The sequence below is a fragment of the Eleutherodactylus coqui genome, chromosome 1, assembly GCF_035609145.1.
Source record: "Eleutherodactylus coqui strain aEleCoq1 chromosome 1, aEleCoq1.hap1, whole genome shotgun sequence".
NCBI classification, from domain to species: Eukaryota; Metazoa; Chordata; class Amphibia; order Anura; family Eleutherodactylidae; genus Eleutherodactylus; species Eleutherodactylus coqui.
This window is the reverse complement of record NC_089837.1, coordinates 254867172-254886967: the sequence shown is the minus strand read 5'-3', so window position 1 is coordinate 254886967 and position 19796 is coordinate 254867172.

The following is a 19796-nucleotide window of genomic DNA, read 5'->3' as shown; positions in this document are numbered from 1 at the left end:
ATGATCTGCCTCTGATTGGTCACAGCCCTGACCAATCAGAGGCAGGTTTCACTCACACACCCATTCATGAATTCATGAATGGGTGAGTGACTGCTGCCTCTCAGCGCTGAGCCAATCAGGGGCAGGTCTGACTCACATCCATTCATGAATTCATGAATGGGTGTGAGTGAGACATGCCTCTGATTGGCTCAGCACTGAGCCAATCAGGGGGCAGGTCTGACTCACACCCCTTTCACACCCACTGCAGGACGGCCGCGTGGAGCTCCGGCTGCCGGGAGAAGGTGAGTATATATATATTTTTTATTTTTACACATTTTAGGATGAATTGCAGGGAAGGGCTTATATATTTAAGCCCTTCCCGACAATTCATCCCGGGCTCGCCCGCAGCGCATTGCTTTAAATGGAGCCGGCTCTATTGCCGTCTCCATTGAATGCGCTGGACAGCTCCGGCCCGTTTCTAATGAAACGCGGCTAGGAGCAGATTTTCGGGCGATTTGCGGGCGATTTGCGCGCACCGGTCACGCGATTTGCGGATGCGCATCCGTCATGCGATCCGCAAATCGCGTGAAAAAACGCCCGTGTGACTAAGGCCTAACTCTGTAGGTCAGTGCAGCTACATCAATACAAAATTTATAATTTTTATAATATTTTGCTACTTTTCACACTTAAAAAAAAAAAGATGCATTTTCTTGTATTATCACATTAAGAGGCGCTTGACATTTTTTAGTCCATCACCGACTTTTCTTTGCGGGACGAGTTTTATTTTTAACACTTTGTGATCCATATAACTTTTTGATCCCTTGCCCTTTTAATTTTTTATGAAGCAAGATATGCTAAATTTGTTATTTTGGCAATTCTTTAACATTTTTTCTTTACAGCGTTCACCGTGCGGGTTAAATAATGTACTAGTTTTTCAACGTGGATCACTACGAATACATCAGCCTCAAATTGGTAATAATTTTTTTCCTTTTTAGGCCTTAGTCACATGGGCGTAAATACGCGCGTATATACGCGCGTAAAAACCCACGGGCGTAAAAACGCACCTACTAAAGATAGAACATATTGGTGGCAATGGCCATGGTCACGCGCTTTTTTTACGCGCGTATTTACGCCCGTGTGACTAAGGCCTTACACAGTGAGGCCTCAGTCACACAGGCGCATCGGCGCCCGTGTGACTGCAGGAAGGAGACGGACGTACCTGAAGACGGCCGTCTCTCTGCAGCGCCGGAGGAAAGAACATGTGACCGGCTTCATTGCCAGTCATGTGTTCTTTCCTCCTGCGCTGCAGAAAGACGGCCGTCTTCAGGTACATCCGTCTTCTTCCTGCAGTCACACGAGCGCATCGGCGCCGGTGTACGGATGCTGATGCGCCCGTGTGACTTAGCACTAAGGGCTCAGTCAGACAGGCATTTTTTACATGCGTTTATTCGTGCAAGAAGAAAAAAATTGCACTGTGCACATAAAAAAAAATTGCATGGCCACGTCCATTGACACTCATATGTTTTATCTTTTGTAGGTGCGAATTTTATGCGCATATAAAAATCGGACATGTGACCTCTACCATTGAAAAGCATTGGTTCTATATAGATGCGCATCGCAAACTCAAAAAACATAAGCAACAAAAAATGCCTGTCTGACTGAGCCCTAAGAGGGGAAAAGTGGGGTTTTGACTTTTTTTTTTTTACATTTTTTACAATTTTTTATACTAGGGGGCTTGAATCTCATTACATTTGATTGTTTATATGATAAATTGCAATACTTCAGTATTGCACTTTCATATATTGGCTCATGAGACCCTGCCTATGGCTGAGCCTCATAGATCACCGTAGATGGCAGACTGAGAGGCCTTCTTAAAGCCTCTGAGTGCCATAGTAATCAATTGGAACCTCACAATCTACATGAGAGTGGCTAAAACCACGTTTGAATATCTGCAGAGTGTAGTATTGTGTCACTGTGTAAACCATAGTTATTCATTTATTTGCTAAAGTAATATGTTGCATAAAATCTGCCACCTGCCTGGGTACTGTGCTACTTACACAACTTGTGCTATTCTCATCTTAAAATGCATACTCTGCTTATCTATATACACAGAAAATATAGAATTATAGTTTGAGTCTCTAATATTGTTCTTCACTCGACAGTATTTTTTAATGAAGAATAGCTATAATATTTGAAAAAATAACAAATACATTGGGGCAAATTTACTAATTCTGTCTAATATTTAGACAAGTTAAACTATGGCCAGTCAGTCTGAGTATGTGGTAAATTTATCACTTTAGCTCAATGTGGGATACGCTTGGTGTTTCTTGCTAGACTCCTTTGTCGAACTTTAAACCACTTATTGGTTGACTTTTTTGGAACATGGTGGCATATTTTAGACCTTTTTACTAAGCCAGCCCCCTCATCTAGTAAAGCACAAGAAACATTTAAAACATACAATAAATAGTTTTTGGGTCAAACTGAGTCAGAATTTTGGGGCATTTAGCTTAGTTAATCTCCTGCATTATTTCTTTTCTGCAAATATACATCTAATTAATGAAAGTCCAATTAAACACACAATGCATTCCCTCTAATCTTCTTAATATACAGCTGTACTATTAAATGATATCTTCAATACTCTTGCTATTGTATTGCTAATTCCCGATCAATGCATCTGCTTTGTGAATATTTTAATTAAATTTAGTAGAGAAGGTTAAATATGCTTTGTTGTACGGATGAACAGATGTTCCTGTCAAATCATGAGAAATTGTTATTGTATACTGCAGACTGAAATGTCATTCCTTTTATATCCATTGGACTACAAGTAACAGTGGGAGACATTTCTCAATAATGTGTGATAAATGTTTGCTACGGCATTAGAAAGCTATAAATTCAGCTGTACATATGCAAACTGTGCGCTATTGTCTGGAATTCTTTCTATATATTAGATCACTAATCCTCTGTTTGCTAATCCCATTATTCATGAAGTCTCCAGAACATTTCCTGCAGATAAATTGTCATTTTTCCAATTGCTAATTTACACTGCAGTGATGATTAATCATTATACCATCATAAATAAATTGCCTGATAACAGGAAATTTCTACACGAAGGCCATCAAGTTTGTAACACTGAGTTAGAGTACCGTACTATGTACCGTACTATGCTACACAGTGGTCAAATGCTAATGTAGCAAATACTATACTATAAAACATGCACAGACTGCGCATGTGCAGAAGAGGAGATCGTCACCCGGGACACATTGGATAGCGGCCATCACAGAAAAGTTTTAAAAAAAGTTAGATAAAGTTAAAGTTACACCACCCCTCATGGATTGGGTCCATGAGGGGAGGTGAAAATACTCATCCTTGTCCTCCGTGATGTCCCACAGTAATCTGGTCCTTCCAGAATCAGACGTCGTTCTCTGCGCATGCGCACCAGACATCATACGTCAGACATGTGCTCAGAAGGGCTCGCATCCAGGGTAATTTAAAATCTCCCTGCTCCTCATTTTCATGGCATATTTGCAAAATATGAAATTTTATTTTTTCTCCTCTAAATTGTATTAACTTCTAGAAAAGAAAACTGTGCGGTCAAAATGCTCATGACACTGCTCAGTGAATATATTAAGAGGTGTATTTTTTAAAATGGGGTCATTTGCGGGGGTATCTATCATTCTGACACCTGTGAGTTTTTGCAATCTTGGCTTGGTGTAGGAAAACAAAGTGTTTCTCAATTCCCTTAAGTAATGTTAAATTTGTACGTCTCCAAAACGATTTTTAAAAAACTAAAGTTTTTCAAACGTACGTCCAGAATAAAGTAAAAAGATGGAAATATATGTCTTATCAAAAAATTTGTAAAGTATATTACAGTTGAAAATGTGAAAAAACGTTTTCAAAATGTTCCCAATTTTGGCATTTTTAACAAATATACATAAATTCTGTCTATTTTACCACCTAAATGAAGTACAATGTGTGGTAAAAAAAATAATATGAGAATCACTTGGTTATGCAAAACCTTCACGGAGTTATTCTATGTTAAAGTGACTCATCAGAGTTCCAAAATTTGGTTCCATCACTAAGGCGCAAACAGGCTTCGCCACTAAGGCCTTAGTCACACGGGCGTTTTTTCCCGCGATTTGCGGATCGCATGACGGATGCGCATCCACAAATCGCGTGACCGGGGCCGAAAAATCGCCCGAAAATACTGCTCCTAGCCGCGTTTCAATAGAAACGGGCCGGAGCTGTCCAGCGCATTGAATTCAATGGAGTCGGCAATACAGCCGGCTCCACTGAAAGCAATGCGCTGCGGGCGATTGCGGGATGAATTGTCGGGAAGGGCTTAAATATATAAGCCCTTCCCTGCAATTCATCCAGAAATGTGTAAAAATAAAAAATATATATATACTCGCCTGGTCCCGGCAGACGGAGCTCAGGCTGTGACCAATCAGAGGCCGCTCATTCAGCAGGCGGGGATTTTAAATCCCCGGCTGCTGAATACTAGAGAGAGCAGTTCAGGAGAACTGCCGGCCGGCCGCGCTGAACTCCGTCTGCCGGGACCAGGTGAGTATATATATTTTTTTTATTTTTACACATTTCTGGATGAATTGCAGGGAAGGGTTTATATATTTAAGCCCTTTCCGACAATTCATCCCGCGATCGCCGGCAGCCCATTGCTTTCAATGGAGCCGGCTGTATTGCCGGCTCCATTGAATTCAATGGGCAAACATCGTTCTTCTCTGCCACAGCTGTTACAGCTGTGGCAGAGAAGAATGATTTGTCTACTATATGTTCTCAATGGGGTCGGCGCTGCTGCCGCCGGCCCCATTGAGCGCATATAGAGAAGAGAACAGGAATCGCAGATCGCAGATAGGTGCGATCTGCGATTTCTGTTCTATAATTTATCGGACGAGCGCATAAAAAGCGCTCATGTGTTCGATACCATTGCAAAGCAATGGTTTTATAAAATCGCCGGACGCATGCGCATGCGCAAATCGTGCGAAAAAACGCCCGTCTGACTGAGCCCTAAGGGGTTAAAGTAAAACAGAACTATTAAAAGCAAAATGGCCCAAATGGACACAGCACACACTCTAGTATTGGAGTTACTATAGCAAAAATGAAGGCACTAAAAGTACAACTAATTTTTAACAAATCAAACCAGCCTACATTACACAAGTAACCAAATACAGTGAAGGAATATTTAAAATAATAATGAAAAGGTAAAATACCATTCCAGGCAGATGTGAATTATCACTATTAAATTATAATAAACAAGATGTACAAAAGCATTGTACAGAGGCAATATCCACTGTGTAAAACCCCAAAAATAGTCGCCACATTTTTTGGAATCACTGTGTGTTCTTTTTGTTTGTCCAAAGGCCCAATACTTTTAACATATATTGATAATAAAAGTTGATTTTAGGGACTTTCTGTGAATATGGCTTAATTACTTAGTTCCCTCTGCCTCAGTGAATTTCCGTCTATAATCTTAGTATGGCAGGTTTCCTGTCCAATAGTTTGGACACTAGTAGTTGGCTCACTGAAGCTAGCACAGTCTTTTCCGATAGGGAGTTTAACCCCCAGACACATTATACATCTATAAAAAATTCCTTTAAACATCTCACCACGATTTATCGTGAATATACTAGATCTTGGTGGGAGATACAGGGACTCCTCAAATACCTTGAGCATCAGATTTTCCCAATAGGCCTACGCTCACCTCTTCTTCCCCCTATGAGATGACGTAATTCAGAGTTTTTGAAGAAGTGGGAAAAAGATGTCACGGAAGGGTCCTTGAGATTGATAAAACTTCTTCTAGAGGAGGCTACATTTGAGAAGAACACACGCCTTCTCATGGAGGCTATAGAGAAAACTAAAACCTTCTCCTCTGGCCCTGAATACCAACAGAAGGAAAAACTCCTTCAGCAGAATATTGAGAATTATATGGTTTTTATCAAAGAAAGAAAATATTTTCAATTCGCAAGAGATTTGAGTGACTTCAAGGAGGGCAGGGCTTATGGTGAGAAGTTTAGATCTGATACTGATATCAGCTCTTCTGATTGTGAACAAGTCGAAGTGGACCAGAGTAGGAGGGAACGTGCCGGTCCCAGTAATAGAAGAGGATAAGGTAGGCAACGTCAGAAAGGAAGGACTAGGAGGTCTCCTGAAAAAGTTTTTTTTACGTCAACTGTTCGGCCAATACCTTCTAAGGGACCGAAAAGAATAAAATCAACTATATCCGTTATGCCTCTTTCTATGCCTTCCACCTCCCAAATCCCCCAAGACCCATTAAATGAAAATTTGGGCCTCCCTATTACCACTCCTGAACAAGCCCATCGCCCTCCATCCACAACCCTTTGCTTTGGGGAAGAGGTTGTCCCTTTAACTAACAATAATAAGATGCAGATTGTGAATCTATCACAGTGTATCCTTACAAGTGATGATGTGGTGGCAATCCCAATATATATAAATCTTTGTGTATTGGGATTTGGTGGGCCTTACGGGAAACTTGTTAATTCAAATGCTTTAAATCAGTTTTGATTCAACTATAGAAGTATACGTACAATTATGCAATAGTATTAGGCAATAAAATATCTGTTTTATAACTCTGCTGACATGGGGAAGCCAACATGAAACTTCTGTTCTCAAAAGGCTGACAAGATAATATATAGTATAAACACGTTACATTTTCCATCTGTTTTGCAATTTTGGAGGACAGTTAACTCAGACATGGACAACCGCAGTCTGAAACAGCTACCGCAGAAATTACCCAAGCAATTTTACTGGAAACGTATGCAAATAACATGGGAGGTTTGTGCAATTTATAGTTCATGATGTAACATCCAATCATATCGAAGGAACCACACGTGGCTCCAAGACAACCCAGTCATTTCATCCACCACCTGATGGCCAATCACAGATGACCGGAGGATGGAAGAATTGCAAGATGCTTATCCAATAATTAAACAATACGTTGTATCTATGTAATCTTTGACCTGCCCAGATGGGCGGATGTGTTAAACTCTTAAAATAGGCTACACGCCGATCATTAAAGTTAGAATTGAGGAAGCTATGCATGCTGAACCTCGTGTCAGTGTGAAAACTTCTTATGCGCATTATCAATTCAGAATTAATATGGAAGGGTGTAAACATTCCAAATTGAGTAAGCCGTGGTTCCGCAAAGGAAGGTTCCACGACAATGAGATCGGTGTCTTGGAGAGGGGGCTGTCCTTTGTCCCCACAACCCGTTACAACCAATTCGTGTGGACAAAGGACATCTCCCTCTTCCTGCACAAATTACGGTGGAAAAAGTTTTTTGTTACTCAGAATAAAAAGAAAGCCTCTGAGCTGGGTCTAGAGGTCAAGGATCTTCCAGGCCTAGAAGCCTTCAAAAGCCTTGAAGCCAAAGGTAGGAGAAAACCGGGCCTAGGTCCCTTTACAGATTTGAGACCAACTAGTGCCTCTAACCCCCGCCTGTCCATGGCTCCCTTATTGATGTCTTTGAAAAAATGGTGCTGACAGAATTGGATAAACATGCCCCACCAGTCTGTAGACGATCAAATATGTCTCCTTGTCAACTAAGAGCCCTCAACTCACTTGCAGCTGATCCTAACATCATTATTAAGCCCTCCGATAAGGGGGGCAATATTGTCATTTTGGATTATGTGGACTACACTAAAATGTGTAAGGATTTACTGGGAGATAATAAAACCTATAGTATCTTGGATAATGACCCCTCCCTTGCCTATCAGAGATCACTGGAGAGTGTCCTTAAGGATGGTCCACAAATGGGAATTATTGACGATAAGGAATTTAAATTCATGCTCCCTCAGCACCCTCAGATTGCCATGTTTTATGCCCTATCCAAAATTCATAAAGGGCTTCATCCACTGAAGGGTCGCTCCATTGTATCGGGCATAGACTCAAGTAACCCAAAACGCCAGAGTGTATCTTTTTTTTTTTAAATCAATTTTTATTAGATTTTATAATTAATTACATACATTTGAAAGATTGCATATATATAGACAGTAAAGAAAAATACAATATTAACTTAACTGACTTAACTACTAAGGTAAGACAGGTTGCGTAGTTGCATTCTCTGAGGATGTATTTCTGGCTAGAATAGTAGAACAGTAACTGTCTGGACATCCCTAATATAGTCTTGCAATCAACTAACTTACTTAATATTAAGAGATTCTGTACAACCATTGTTGTTCGCGTTCTTGTTTAACTCAAAATACTGCAAGTTGGGTACAGACATCGTTTAACTTTCATCACACATGGTACAAAGACAAGGGAGCAGGGGGGTGGGGGAGTTGGGGTGGGGGGCACGGGTAGGCAGACATACAGGGGATGTGGGGGAAGGAGGTTTGAGTTTGAGTTTGGGGGGGGAGGGACAGGTTCGCGACATTATATTTTGTTAAGGCGCTTGCTCTGCACTTCCCATCACTCTCACCTGTTCTCCACCCGAGGTTCTCACCATGTTTGTATCTGTACACGGATGCCTTGGCATCTATTCCTCACCTCCACAGGAGACTCAGGTCAATGCTTTCCAGGGGATCCACTTTTCCACAAACCTGTCGTGTTTATTGGTTGCCCAGCTCTCAAGTTTTCTAGATTGCAGATTAAATCAACTTTAAATCTTCTAATCGTTTGGCTAGCAATTTTGCCCAAATCTTCACATCTACATTTATGAGCGATATAGGTCTGTAACTGCCGCATAATTCAGGATCTTTTCCTTCCTTATGCAGCAGCGTGACGTGTGCTTCAAGAGACTGCTTGGGTAGGGATTTTCCTTGTAATAGTGAGTTACATAAGTCCCGTAATCGGGGAACAAGAATCTTTTTGAATGATTTATAGTAGGTCAGAGATAAGCCGTCTGGTCCTGGGCTCTTTCCAGTGGGGAAAGAGTCCAAGATGCCTTCTATTTCAGCACTAGTGACTGGGGACAATAGCTTGTCAGCTTCTGAGTCGTCCAGTTTAGGCAAGTTTAAAGCATTTAAGTAGTGATCTATCTCACTCTTTGATTTTTGCGGGACGGGATTTCCTCCTCGGCCACCGAAGTTATATAGATCAGAATAATATTTCTGGAATTCATCTGCTATTTCCGTGGTAGTGGAGGTCATCCCACCTGTTTGTGTCTTTATGGACGATATATGATTTCTCCCTCGTGCCTTTTTAATTAGCGCCGTCATGAACTTGCTTCCTTTGTTGCCATGGGCAAAAACTGTGTGTTTCAGATGCAAGCGTCTTTTATTAAATCTAGATTCTAGACTGTTTTTTAATTCCCTTCTGAGTGAGGTCAGTTCCTCTAGAATGTTTTTTGTTTGGGAGATTTTTGCTTTTTGTTCTAATTTAGCGATTTGGTTGAGTTTGTTATCTATTTCTTTTTGTTGTTGTTTTTTCATTCTTGTCCCCAACGCTATTAATAACCCCCTTATGAAGGCCTTGTGGGTTTCCCAAATAATCAGCGTTTCTGTATCGGCCTCGGAATTCAACTGAAAGAACTCTTCCAGCAGCTCAGACAGTCGAGTTCTTTCTTCCGCCGAGTCCAGGAGTGACTCGTTTAGACGCCATCTCCATTCTTTTGGCTCTATCTTGTGGGGATCAATATCGATGTGAAGAAGCGCATGGTCGGAAATAGTTAGTGTATCTATATATGCTTTTCCCACCCGTGGAAGAAGGGAGTGTGAGACGAATAAATAATCAAGCCTCTGGAAGGAGGAGTGTACAGATGAAAAATACGTGAAGTCTTTTGTAGAAGGATGTAAGCATCTCCAAGCATCCGTGACTCCCAGGTCCTGGAGTGCTCGGAGTAACGCCCTGAGTTTCCCCTGCGAGACCTGGGATCGGCCTGTTGACGCGTCTAACAGTGGATTTAGGGTCAGGTTCCAATCCCCTCCCACTAAGATCTGTCCCTCTGCAAATTGCTTCAGTATGTCTAATTGTTTCAGTAGCCATGGGACCTGATCTGAGTTAGGGGCATATAGGTTTGCGAAGGTTAATTTTATGTTGTTGAATGTACCTGTTACATAGAGGACCCTCCCCTCTCCGTCTGCGTATTGGGCTTCACATTTGAATAGAGTGGATCGGTGGAATAAAATGGAGACCCCTTTCGATGCTGACGTAGGGTGTGCATTATGAAACTCCTGCGAAAAAAGTTTTCCCGGGAATGACATATGTTTGTCCCCTTTAAAGTGAGTCTCCTGTAGGAAAAGGACTTTAGTACCATACCTTTTAAGTAGATGCAGAAGATTATGTCTCTTGAGAGGTGAGTTTAAACCTCGGGTGTTGAACGTAGTGATGCGGGTAGCTTCCATTTCGGTCCCTGTGAGATTTGCGCAGATAAGGTTTTCTGGTTCCTTTCTAGGATGTTGAGAACAAAATCAAGCTTAGATATCACTATATGCAAGGTATTCGTTCGGTGAGCCCGATGAACGCCCTGTGGGGAAATAGGTAAGGAGCTGTGGCGGGGGGGTGGGTAGGCAGGGAGGGATTAGCGAAACACAGAGAGGATGTGAACAAGAGGAGAGGATGTGTTAGGGGGGGGGGGGGGGTAACAATTCCAAAAACAGTGGAATAAACAATGGTGCTTTTCCCTGTAGTCTCCCACAGAGGTGAAGGGCGAAACTGGTGGTCCCTCGTCACCCCTGGAGGACACGGGGGCACGTATATGTGAGTGATCAAGTAACAAGATAAAGGAACGGGAGGGATGAGAAAGGATACAGCAACAGGTACTGTATATCCGTTCTCACTAAGGACTTTGGCCCGATCGGTGCAGGCACTGTGGGGGCCCAGTCTAACTGATCTCTCTCTCCAAAGGAGTGAGATTAACTGTGATCTGGTGGTCATTGGTCACGACACATGCCTGGCGCAGCCATGTTTTAAAGCTATATATTTAAGTATTAGGTGCAGCCATTAACCATCTGCCGTGAGCAACGACACACCATTTCAATGTACTACTGGGGGAAATATTTGGATGGTCAAGATTGATTTAACAAGAGAAAATATAGCGTCCAAGCTTCAAGTGTCACTCAGCATGGCCTCGTCTCTGCTCTTCTTCTTTTTGCCTCTCGGCGATTTCTGGTTTCTGACCAGCTGCCAAGACTCCGCCATGGGGAGTTGTGTGAAGTCCGGTAAGTCCGGTAGAGGCAGCCAGCATGGTAGGTCAATTGGTTCAATTCCCAGGTGTTGCCAGCTATTCTGTAAGTCTTCGGGTGATCTGATATTGAAGCGTCTGCCTTTGTAGCTGAAGCCTAAGCCGAAGGGGAATAGCCACGCATATTTAATGATTTTCTGTTTTAAAGCCTCTAGTAGGGGGCGCAGTGCCCCTCTTTTCATCAATGTGGATGGAGCCAGGTCTTGATATATTTGAATGGATGTTTCTCCGTATTGTATGTCCTGGTTGTTTCTTGCCGCTTTAAGGACAGTCAAGGTGTCTGGGAAAGATAATAATTTGCAGACTACGTCCCTAGGTGGTTCTGTGTTGGAGGGTGTCGGTCTTAGTGTTCTATGGATCCGTTCTATTGTAATAGAGGACGCTCTGTCTGGGCCAAGTAATGAGGAGAAGATTTCTAGTGCGATTTTTTCTAGGGCTTCCGTGGCCCATGATTCAGGTAGTCCTTTTATACGCACATTATTACGTCTATTGCGGTTTTCTAAATCTTCTTGTAAAATGAGAATCTTGTTCAGATGATTGTGTTGTTCTTTTATTGCTTGGGACAGTTCGCATGAATGGGTTGTAATGGTGGCTGTAGTAGATTCCAGGTCGTCTAACCTCCTCCCCATACTTTTGACCTCTTCTTTTATTTCGCTGAGATCAGCCATCACGGGACGTAGGGCTGAGGAGAGTAATTCTTTCATAAATCTCCTTGAGACTCCTTCTCTGTCTTCCCCATCTGATGAATCTTCTGGCTCTCTGTCGGCTGTATTTGTTGCTGCATTTTGTTGGCTCTGTGTCAGTTTTCCTGGGGCATGAGGTGAGCGAGCAGGTCGGTCCTTTAGGAACCTTTGTAAATATGATTGCCCTCTGGCCGGACAAGGGGTGTTTTGGTGGTCTCCCCCTTTTTCTTTATTAATCTTGACCATTTTTTAGTAAAGATCGCTGCTAATGTGGACCCCGAATTGTGCCGGTGTAGCGGGACTCTGAGTTCAGAGGGCCATTACTCTCCGCTGTCGGGCTCTGCCCCAGAAAGTGGGTTTTTCATGTAAGAGTCCTCTGAGTATTGGTAAAAAAATTGTTTGGTTGTAGAGCTTACTCAATAAGTTCCATAAAAATTGATGCAGTGCTCCTCCATGCACTTTCCGGCTAGGTGAAGCTTATGAAAGAGAGTTGCTGAATAGTAGAGCTGAGTTTGTCAGTTCCGGGAAAAATTTAAGCTATGCTCTTTCAGAGTCTTCCACCTCTTGGCTGTCTAGACACCTTTATATTGGTTAAAGTTTGTGCTTGGGAGTTGTTGAATGATAGAGCTAAATTTGTCAGATCAAGAAAAAATTAGAGCTATGCTCTTTTAAAGTCATCCACCTCCTCGTGGTTTATAGCCTTTCAAATGGATAAAGCTTGTACAGGAAGCAGCTGGATAGTAGAGCTGAGTTTGCAAGTTCCAGAAAAAATTAAAGCTATACTCTTTCAAAGTCATCCACCTTCTGGTGGTTTATAGCCTCTCAAAATTGGGTAGAGCTTATATAAGAAGCAGCTGGGTAGTAGAGCTGAGTTTGTCAACTCCAGTAAAAATTAGAGCTATGCTCTTGCAGAATCATCTGCCTCTCGGTGGTTTCAGCCAGGAGGGGTGTTATTATGAGTAAGTCCCTTTTATGATGGACCCTTTTCTTCTCTTCTCCTGTGGTTTAGGGGACCGTTGGGGGGGAGGGAAAATGGCGGCAACTCTGGGCGGGAAACGAGGGAACCCAGTAACAATGCGAAGATGGAGTTCCCGCCAGTGGAGAGAGAGAGGAGGGGGGCGCTTTATGAGTATTGTAGCGGTCACGCTTATTCCCCCAGCATGAAGTGTGGATGGGTTCCGGGGGGGTCCCCCCGGTACTCACTGGCCAGCGGTGCATTTACTTCACCTCTCCCTCCAGATGGGTGCCGCAACTTGTATCCACGGGGCCGTCCCGGTCGGGTCGCGGTTCCCACGTTTAGTGCCTGCCGGACCTCCAATAGAAACGGTTGAGGGTGCCCAGAGAGTTCTCCCACTCCTCTCCTCCCACGGTTGGCCCCTGCTATATTCTCGTTGGTGCTTGTCAGCAGTAGCAGGGGGGAATGGGTGCAGCGCCCGCGCCGTGCGTTCCCGCTCTCGAGTTCTCCGCGGCTGGGGGGAGGAGGCTGGTGATGGTGCCGGGGTCCCCGATGTCTCCGTTGGTGAGATCAACGGTCCCTCTGTCTTTACAGACCTGCTGTCCGCTCCCTCGGCTCACACCTGAGGTGGACTCAGGATACTGTAGGGTTGTGCAGGCTTTTAGCAAATTCAGCTCTGCTGCTCCACTTTCCTGCAGCCTGTGCCTCTTCAGTGTGCTGCTTGATTCAGCAGCTAGCTGTCTCAATGTGGTTAGTGTCTCCACTCTCCCCCTTCTGGGGGTCTCTGGGCCACGTTCCCCCTAGGGTCTCTCTGTGCTGCTCCTTGTCCTTTCTGCCCCTCTCCTTGTTGTTTGCACCCTCTGCTCCCTCCCAGAGTCTCTCACCTCCCCTCTGGTGTTGCCTCCTTTCCTGCTGGTCTTCGGGTTGTTTTGCCCTGGCTCCTGCTGTCCCTCTGCTTGGTCCTGTTGCCCTCTGCTGTGGGTTTCAGCCGCCGGATTTTGCCGCGAATCGGCCCGCCCCCTCACTTCCGGTCGGCCGGGCTCCATAACTCTAGCCTGGGGATTCACCCAGTGAAGTAGGCCGAGATTTCTGAGGAACTGCTAGAGACCTCTAACTGGACTCTTTTTGTAGGTCTCACTGCTGTGGTGCCGGCGCTGTGCTTTTCTGCTCGATTGGAGGCCTCAGGTGAGCTCAAAACCCCCCGAAAATGCTCTGCACTCAGGAGCTCCTAAAATGGCGCCCACTCCCGCCGCTGCCTAAACCACGCCCGCCAGAGTGTATCTTGACAGGGTCCTCCGTGACTTCGTGACATCCTTACCATCGTATGTAAGGGACACGATGGATGTATTGAGACACCTAGACGGACTTCAAGTAGAGCCTCATGTGCGTCTAGCAAGCCTCGACGTAGAGGCCCTGTATAGCTCAATCCCCCATAACGAAGGCATCCAAGCAGTAGAATTCTATCTTCAGCAACGAGGTACTCAGTTCGAACATAACATCTTTGTGACCAGACTACTTAGGTTCATCCTTACAAATAACTTCTTTCTATTCAACGGCCCGCACTTCCACCAGCTCAGGGGTACAGCGATGGGGACCCCGTGTGCCCCCACCTACGCTAATCTGTACCTGGGCTGGTGGGAGGAACAGCTGGTCTTTACTGAGGCCAATGACCTCTGGACAGACAAGGTATTACTGTGGCTAAGGTATATCGACGACATCCTGATTTCATGGGCAGGTGATGACATCCTGTTCCACCAATTTCTAGACTCTTTAAATACCAACAACCTTGGCCTTAAAGTTACATCAGAAATCTAGAAGTATGAGATATCGTTTATCGCTATTAACATCAAAAAGAGCGAGGAGGGTAGCCTAACCACCACTTTGTATAGGAAGAAGACTGCCACAAATAATTTACTCTCCTGGGAAAGCTTTCACCCGGGACCTCTCCGACAAGGGATACCAAAGGGTCAGTTCCTTAGAGTAAAGAGGAACTGCTCCAGTGAACAAGATTTCATCAAAGAGAGTCGAGATCTCAGCAATAGATTTCTTCAAAGAAACTATCTAAAGGAAGCAGTGGACAGTGCTTTCCAACATGCACAAGGACAGGAGAGAGCATCTCTATTAGGCCCTAAAAAGAAAGATCCATCCAACATCATCTAGATAATATGCACATATGACACAGGGTCTGGAATGAATTCGGACCCATGGGAGACGAGGAGACACTGAAAAAAAGCTGTTACGGAAGGAAGCAGAGTGGATATTTAGACTTAAAGCTATGCAACCGCAAGGTCTAAATGAAATTCTATCTTTCACTAGCTTTATCAATTAATCATCTCTCCCTCCACTAACATACAGCCCTATCAGGATGTTTACACTTTACGATTGACTCCGCCTCTACCACATCCCTGTGATGGATAGTTACAAAAACACGAAATCAACATATGATGTGCCTGCTGGCACACTCCCTGTTTCAGGATGTATGCAATGTTATCTATTCTATCCAAAAGGATTCTATCGGGCTAGAATAGTCAATATATGTACCTGGTTAATTTTATTTATTGTTGACCAGTACGCAGTGATATAACTACACTGTTGGATTCTTTCTCCTTATCTTCTCATATCCCTCATTCCTAAAATAATACTTACCATAAACTGAGTAAACTTTGCCACTGGAATAGATATATGAACAAAATAAATCTCATTTTGGATTATTTGATAGGGCATTACACGTCATGCACGATACGCCCACTCCTTTGAAAAGGGAGTCGCTACCTCTCGGCGTTCCCTCCGCTTGGGATCGTCCCCTCGTGATGTGCATTGAACGCGCTTAGTGTCGCGGAGCTATGATGCACGTCTCACTGGGCGTCCCCCTTTCCTCGGCCACGCACAGCGAATGCGCTGACGTCACCTGTGTAGGACGCGCTACGGGGGAGTGGCTTAGACCCTCAGCGCTGATCTACCTACGTACACTGAACGCCCCAGCGCTGTGGACGTATGACGCAGTGACGTTACTTACGTGGCCTAAGGTGTTAGCGCTGCTCTACCTAAAGCGCCGCCAGGGATCATCTGGACATAGCAGCGATGACGAAGGCATGATCGCCCTAATACTGGGATGAATCGCTAATGATCCTCAGTAGATGGGGGGCGGGTCTTGCGTTCCCACGTGGCTAATTATGCCGCAGTCTATGATAGGATGCCCCGAACTTTGAGAGGTGGAGCTACCCCTCCTGTGGACTATATAAGATGAGACATACTCCATGCAAACACACGACCACCACTCCACCATCAGGGCTGGAGGCCATGCTACTTTTTTTGTTTTTTTTAGCTTAATGGGGTATTGTCCCCCGCCTCTGTTACTGCTCCTACTATACATAGTTTAGTAAATTGGTCATTATCGACGACCAGGAGTCTAGTCAGTATCCTGTTGAGCAGTTTAGACCAGGGCTACTGCTATCTTTACAACAGGCTAGGCTATAACTAGTTTGCCCTCTCCTAAACTTTGAGAGTAGAGGAGTAAATTATCGACAAAGGGGTTTAATTATTCCTGGGGACATCACCATCTGGCCCCCTGGACTAAGATCCCCTTTTTCAGTAATTTACGTCTGCCTAGACCTAGCCTCGAATCTACACTAACCAAGCAAATCCCTTTAATGCTTGGTAGTGTACTTGCATTGGGAGACACCATAAGGTCAGATCTCCAAAAAATTTTTGTAGGTCTGAAATAGTTCTGTACTTTTGACCAACTGGTTCCTGAAGAAGTTGCGGGTCCAACCGAAATGCATCGAACCATATAAACTATACTCGAATAGATTAGAAATCTTATGCGAACTACTATACATAAAACTAAGTGGACCCCCGTTTGTTTGGGGGTTTCCACTTAAGTTATATTGAGACTTCCAAACATCTAAATTACTATCTATATTTAGGCTAACACAGATATAAATCTTACATCTGGTGAACAAGTCGATAAGACCGCTTCTCTATAGCCGGCTCCAAAAAGACCAATACTATGTAACTTGGGCCAAGCATTGATATTACTAGAAGCTGACCACTCTTTTTCTGTCTATGGGACTCTCTGACTTGAGTATTATAGTAATAGAAACTGTGTCGGGTATCTAAAACCAGTTGTCAGAATCCCCCATAACACACCTCAATCACGAATTTAATTGTTGTTGTTTCGTCTATCTTTAATCACTGTGTGTTCTTTTTGTTTGTCCAAAGGCCCAATATTTTTAACATATATTAATAATAAAAGTTGATTTTAGGGACTTTCTGTGAATAGGGCTTAATTACTTAGTTCCCTATGCCTCAGTGAATTTTCGAGCTTGTTGGTATGAACTTGCAGTAACTTAATATCGCATTTAATATTAGGATAGGCAGGCTTTTAAATAAATAAAATATTCTTGGAAATGTAACCATCTTACTGGCATGAAGTCTTCCTAGCCCAGGCATGGATGATGACTCCCAAACCTCCAGGTCATAAATTAATCTCTTAATATGCGGGGTTGGGGATGGAAGGGGGTTAGCAATTAACTTACTCACTAAGTATAGTGTCTAGTGTGAGGGGTATTGGAAATTACAGTTTTGTTTGATAAGTGTCTTTACTTGTTCAGGTGTATTACAGGTTCAGGTGTATTACTAAATAATGCTTACGGTTTGTTAAATTTGATTTGAAGCACAAAAATTGGCAAACTGTCTTACGACTGAGGAAAGATTAGGATGGGAGGTGATTGGCCTTATTAGGCTGCCTGTTTTTGCATTGCGTTCCCCGTGGAGATAATCTGGCCGTGGGGAATGCAGTGCACGCTTTCCATAGCATTGCTATGGAAAGCGCAGTCCCCCCTGTCCACGAGCAGAGAATCAGAGCGATTTTCCGCTCGCGGACCGCAAATCGCAGCATGATGTGAATTGCCGCAATTCTCCGCGGTGAGCCTTGTCAGATAGGCTCACAGCGGAGATTCATCAGCTGGCTCCTGCTCCCCGGTGGCGAGATCCGCCGTGGGATATCGCATCACCTGTGGACAGGCAGCCTATTTGTCAGAAGGAGATCATTCGCAAAAATTCTCAACTTGTATTCTTTCTGCAATACTTCTGCCTTGTTTTTTAAAGCTGGCCAGACAGATATGCTAGCATTTGCAAACATCTGTCTATTCTGTTTCCAGAATAAACATGCACCCGTGCTCATGCATTTTCATTTCAGGGAAGAGAGTGGAAAAAGCAATCTTAGGTAGTGGTTCATTTCCCCCAAGAATAAAGGTTTAGGCATGTTGAGACACAACATGCTTAATCCTTCTCTACCACAACATCTGCCATCATGGGGCATGGGGAAACTTGAGACAGCATCATACAGAATTGTTCTGACAGGCAAACGGGTGTATTACCGCTAACATTACAGACATTCATTTTAAAGCTCTGTTTTTCTCCTCCGGAGAGAACTGTTTCAGAGGAAGTTATTATTATACCTCACAAATATAATAGATGTAGCAATATTAGTTTTTGTTTCCTTGAAGTTCTTTTTATCTGGGGAGAACAGTGTAAAAAACAAATCACACACTTCATATCATTCATCGCAAAGCTTCAACTAAAGAGCACAGATGAGAGATTTCAGATACAGGAAAGCATCAGTGAGCAATCAACTATGACATGCCAGTGTATACTTATATATCTATTACAACATATTTCAGCTGATTTTCTGACACAAGGGTCACTCTGCATGTAGCTAATGGCAGGATTTATTCATAAAACAGAATGCTCACATTTGTTGCTTTACAATTTAATATACTATCATATATTACAGCCTTTTTAAAGTGATTGAATAATGTTTTTGCAATCATGTCCCACCACCGAAAACATTTTTGAAGATTTAACGAAAATACTGAGAAAAGTAAAGAAATGTTCATAATACAACTCTCCATGTCTATAGAGGATTTACTCGAATATACAGATGTAAACACTAGAGATAAGCGAGCATACTCGTCCGAGCTTGATGCTCGTTCGAGTATTAGGGTGCTCGAGATGCTCGTTACTCGAGACGAGCACCACGCGGTACTCGTCTCGATTAAACGAGCACTGACCATTGAATTCAATGGAGCCGCAATACAGCCGGCTCCATTGAAAGCAATGGGCTGCCGGCGAGCGCGGGATGAATTTTCGGGAAGGGCTTAAAAATATAAGCCCTTACCTGAAAATCATCCTAAAATGTGTAAAAAAAAAAAAAATAGAAATGGGCCGGAGCTGTCCAGCACATTGAATCCAATGGATCCGGCAATACAGCCGACTCCATTGAAAGCAATGCGCTGCGGGGGATCTCACGATGAATTTTCGGGAAGGGCTTAAATATATAAGCCCTTCCCTGCAATTCATCCAGAATTGTGTAAAAATAAAAAATATATATATACTCACCTGGTCCCTACAGACGGAGTTCAGCCGCGGCCGGCTTCAGTTCTCCTGAACTGCTCTCTGGATTTTAAATCCCCGGCTGCTGAATACTACAGAGAGCAGTTCAGGATAACTGAAGCCGGCCGCGGCTGAACTCCGTCTGCCGGGACCAGGTGAGTATATATATATTTTTTTATTTTTACACAATTCTGGATGAATTGCAGGGAAGGGCTTATATATTTAAGCCCTTCCCGAAAATTCATCGTGAGATCGCCCGCAGCGCATTGCTTTCAATGGAGCCGGCTGTATTGCCGGCTCCATTGAATTCAACGGGCTAACATCGTTCTTCTCTGCCACAGCTGTGGCAGAGGAGAACGATCTTTATGCTGACAGTGCATGGGGGGGGGGGGGTCTCACTCTTGCCACTATTGTGGCTTAATAGTGAGACCTCGGAGCCCGAAATGCAGGCCTGCATGTTGCTCCTCGCTTGCCCTACCCATTTCTGTGTTTTTACATGACTTTGGTGATTTGCTAAGATTTTCACAAATGAAAACCTTAGCGGAGCACCAGTCATATACAAAAATGCTCGAGTCGCCCATTGACTTCAATGGGGTTCGTTACTTGAAACAAACTCTCGAGCATCACT